Source organism: Rutidosis leptorrhynchoides, chromosome 8 (genome assembly GCF_046630445.1).
Source record: "Rutidosis leptorrhynchoides isolate AG116_Rl617_1_P2 chromosome 8, CSIRO_AGI_Rlap_v1, whole genome shotgun sequence".
Lineage (NCBI taxonomy): Eukaryota > Viridiplantae > Streptophyta > Magnoliopsida > Asterales > Asteraceae > Rutidosis > Rutidosis leptorrhynchoides.
The window spans coordinates 32,429,019-32,434,506 of record NC_092340.1 but is presented as its reverse complement, the minus strand read 5'-3'; positions in this window follow the sequence as shown (position 1 = coordinate 32,434,506).

Genomic DNA, 5,488 nt, shown 5'->3' with positions numbered 1-5,488 from the left:
GTAACAAGAATTGCCATACCAATTACCGAGAATCAGCAATTAGTACTTTGAAAACTCACAGCATATCTACATCAACAGTTACATGTATAACCTTTATTTCTTAGAATTATGACCTTACATTCTGAAATTTTGAAAAGCACCCAGCCTAAGAATCAACACATTGAACTTTGAAAAAGCTGAATGAAGCAGCAGAAACTGTAGACAACCGTAAATGACCTTAATCATCGGAAGTTTGATGATAAAGAATAGTATGTTGGAAAAGCTCAGAAAAGTTAGAACTGGAAAACGGATTGAGCTAACCACGAAGGAGACCAAGGACAAATACAAGGACCCTACCCTATATTCAAAGAATCCAGGTAATTCTAGATCCGTTGAAATCTTTAGAGAATATCTTGCTCCAAAGTCATGTTAAATCTTGTGGAAAATCTTTCTTCATCAACCTTCGATCTTAGAAATTTCAAAACATCATCAAAAATATCTTCGATATTTCTGAGGATATTTTCATAAATATTCTCGTCCGAAATTATATACCTCTTCGTGCTTCCTGTGTTTCATTATATTGGAAACTTCTGTAAAATCTAAGTTTAATTTATGAATGAATCCTGGAGAAATGTAAAAAAATTGATGCCTGAATTAGTATAATATAATGACACTTGATCAACGTGATTATATTACAGTAAGTCATGCTGAGTTTCTAATGGAACGTGATGGTTCACAGGTCATAACGTCATCATGTACCATGTTACACGACTCTTGTATTCTATTTAACCTCAAAAATATCAAGAAAATATTTTCTTGATGAATCGGTCTTTTTCGGATATTCTGGTAAATTGACAAATCAAATCGTGCTACTACCTTTCCTTTCTACTTTGTATATTATGATAATTCGAAACTCCATACTTACGAATTCTGGACCATTACTTGCTTTACTAGAGTTCGAGAAAAGAATAAAAAGGCAAAGAGCACCAAAATATAAGAGAAAATATAACGCCCAATAACAACACGGAGGTTACAAACCGTGGATATTAATACAAATAGCAATATAAAGACACGGTAGAATTAAGAATAGTATCACCCTAAGGTAATAGTAGAAGTAAACAGATTTTCTTGGTGGAAGATTGAAAAGAAGGATGACAGAAATGATAATTAGGAAAATATCAAGGATTAGAACTGGATTAAGCATTTTCACAATCTTTTGAATGTATGAATTAACAAAGAAAGTATAGGAATGGTGAGAATAATGGAACGGGAGAGCTTAATTTATAAAAGAAATATCAGACAGAGTAATCGAGGCAGATCACCATATTTAATTATAGAGATCTTAATTTCCTTATTCGCCGAAGAATAAATCTTTTAGATTTCGAAGATTCTCTTTAGATCCCTTGAATTCCGGAATTCAACCAAGACAACGTCAAAAGTTAAGACGAATCATTATTTCCTCATTCCACTCTTTTGTGATAGCTTCACTTATACTCTTCGAGTAATCTAATCTTTTTATCTATATTACTCAATAATGATAAAACTCTATTTATTAACTCATATTCGTCATGAAAACATTTTTAATGTTAGCCGTGACGACCTCGATCAAACTTCAGGGACGAAATTTCTTTAACAGGTAGGTACTGTGACGACCCAGAAAATTTCGACTAATTTTAAACCAAACTCTCGATGCGATATAGTATTTTTGACGCGATAAGAAAAGTCTGTTATGTTGCGTCTCAAAAATTTTGAACTATTTCATATATTCAATTGAACTTCGACTGCTCTCAACGATTCACGAACCATTAATTGTAAATAGGTACATATATATTTAAATATATGAATATATAATAATATTATGAGATATAATTTGAAATATTATATGATTTAATTATTAGAATTTGTTATGTAAAATAAAATAAAATATAATAGTTATTATTTAAAACATATCTATATATATAAATAAAGTATATTGAATAAATTTATATTGTTTTGAATTCATTTAGTAAATGATAGAAGCACTCGATATCATTCAATGATTATTTAAACAAGTTAAATTCCAACTTATGTAATTTCAAAGTAAATGGTGATTCAAAAATAAGTTATACGAATTATAGCTTTGTTAAAAATATAATTAGAATTTATTTGATTAATTTTAACATTTAGTTTTTTTACTTGGGGTTGGGAGCTAATAATTAATTTAATTTTTATTTAAATAATTGTATATAATTAATGACCAATTTTACACTCTAAAAGACTGAAATAAATAAAGTTATTTAATTTAAAATTTTGGGATTTTTCTGAAGACTTTTTATCCACCACTGATTAATAAGGAAGCATGAAATACCAGTTCGTAAAAACACGGGTTCCAAAAGTGAGGCGGCTAATTAAAGATGCACATTTTGTTTTTGAGTTAGGATATATATATTTTAATATATTATAGTAATAGATATTTATATATTATAAATATATCTACTAACTACTAATATAGATATATGCATGTGTAAACATTGAGGAAATGAAAACCTGCAACCATCATCCTCACGGCCATTACCCACCGTCGCCACTCCACCGTCCGTCACCACCATACACCACCCTACAATCATCACGACAACCACTACCATCGCTACCCTTTTTCTCCTACTACCACCATCGATCACATCACTATCATGGACTGTTTTAAAATGTTGCTGCTGTCCGTAGGAAAACACCACCACCTTACCACCGACCACCAACATCACCACCACCATCACAACCCCAAACCCACCACCATTCCATCACTAGCTATATTTTTTTTCCTCATTTTCTCTTCTTATGTTTTAATCATCGACAAACCAACCACCACCCATTTGTTTTCCTTCTGTTCCAGCTCTAAGAAGCACCACGACCACCACTATTACTGCTGCCATGATCGAGCTTTATTATTATTATTTTTCTATTTCCGTACTGTTATAACAAAGAAGAAGAAGATGATACGAGTTAGAAGACGGTGATCATGATTAAGATGATGATGACATTCAATATGAAGATGATGGTGATGGAAGAGAAGCGAGGAAGACAATGAATAGTGTATAAGGATTCATGATAAATGACGACACAAAACTGTGATGATGATACCATTTGTATTGATACAACGATATTCCATATTTATTTTATTTCTTCTCCTGTTAACCACGATTAAGGAATGATGATACATGGATTTATAAATATTTAATGTTATAAATGAATGATACATAATATTGATAATAATTCGGTATGTGATGATGATGAGTGTAGCAATAGGATGATGGGAATCATGGTGATGATTCACGATTATGATGTGTGATGATGATGATGATAACATGAAAGACAAAGATGATGAGCATAACTAATATTGGAAGATGATGATGTTACGAAGGATTGATGATGAATGAAGATGATGCATGATGATGTTAAACCCATGATGATGATTAAGATGAGTTATGTTAAATGGGGTTTTTTTAAAAAGGAGGAAAGCAAACAGTTTTATATACGTTAAATAATTTAATGTACGGGTTTAAATCAAAAAGACAGATCAACTCAACTGGTCTGGAGGGTGTTTGTTAGACGAGAGTTCGTGGGTTCGAAACTAGGCTATTGCATACATTTTTTTAACATTAGAAGCTGTCTGGGCTATTGTTGAAAGCTTGGGCCTGTTGGGCTGGAACTCCATCCTTGGGCTGCAGCATACTTGTTAATTGTTAAGGTAGTATTAATGTTATTTTTGTTATAAGTATTATTATTATTATTATTATTATTATTATTATTATTATTATTATTATTATTATTATTATTATTATTATTATTATTATTATTATTATTATTATTATTATTATTATTATTACTAATACAAATATTATGTGCCATTTTATAATTATTATTAGTATTATTATTATTATTATTACTATTATCACTATCATTATTACTAAATTTATTATTTTTATCAAAAATTATCATTATTATTAAAGTGTTATTAATATTATTACTAGTTAAAACATGATGAACATATTGATGGATATAATTATAATTATAATTATATGAAATTTATGATTCAAGCATTATTAGATAATTAAGATTAAGATTATATATAGATATAGTTATGAATATAATTAAGTTATAATTAAATGAATTATCATTATTATTAAAAAAATGTATTTTTTTTTCTTTTAAACTATCATTATTATTATTACTATTAGTATTATTAATAATTATCATTTTTTCTTCATCATTAATATTATTAACATTATTAATATTATCATTAATATTAAAATCAACATTTTTAAAAAGTATCATTTTTATTGTAACTACTATTATTATTATTATACTATAACAAATATATATTTTGTATACCAAAAATATACTTATTACATATACTATAACTATATTAATACTACATTTAATTATATATTAAACATAATTAATTAAGTTATTAATGAAACACCTGATTAAAATAACAATTAAATCACTGATAAAATATAAATTTGATCGATTACCATTATATGTGTTAATATATATATATAAATGATATAGGTTCGTGAATCCGAGGCCAACCCTGCATTTGTCAATATCGTCATATGTATGTTTACTACAAAATACAGTATTGTGAGTTTCATTTGCTCCCTTTTTAAATGCTTTTGCAATATATATTTTTGGGACTGAGAATACATGCGCTGCTTTTATAAATATTTTACGAAATAGACACAAGTACTTGAAACTACATTCTATGGCTAGATTATTAAACCGAATGTGCCCCTTTTAGGCTGGTAATCTAAGAATTAGGGAACATCACTAATTTTGAGAATTAGTGCACCCCTAATTGACGCGAATCCTAAAGATAGATCTTTTGGGCCCAACAAGCCCCATTCTGGAATTTGGAATGCTTTAGTACTTCGAAATTTATCATGTCCGATGGGTGTCCCGGAATGATGGGAATATTCTATATGCATCTTGTTAATGTCGGTTACCAGGTGTTCACCATATGAATGATTTTTATCTCTATGCAGTTTGCGAAATGCCTGATATGAGATGTTACTTATGAAAAATAAAATCTTGTGGTCTATTAAAATGATGAAAATGAATGATTATGATAAACTAATGAACTCACCAACTTTTTGGTTGACACTTTAAAGCATGTTTATTCTCAGGTATGAAAGAAATCTTCCGCTGTGTATTTGCTTATTTTAGAGATATTACTTGGAGTCATTCATGACATATTTCAAAAGACGTTGCATTCGAGTCGTTGAGTTCATCAAGATTATTATTAAGTCAATTATAGTTGGATATATTATGAAATGGTATGCATGCCGTCAACTTTCGATGAAATGAAAGTTTGTCTTTTAAAAACGAATGCAATGTTTGTAAAATGTATCATATAGAGGTCAAGTACCTCGCGATGTAATCAAATGTAATGCATTCGTCCAGATGGATTAGGATGAGGAATTTCAACAATCTCCCCCTATTTGATGCTGACAAAACCTATGACATATAGAGA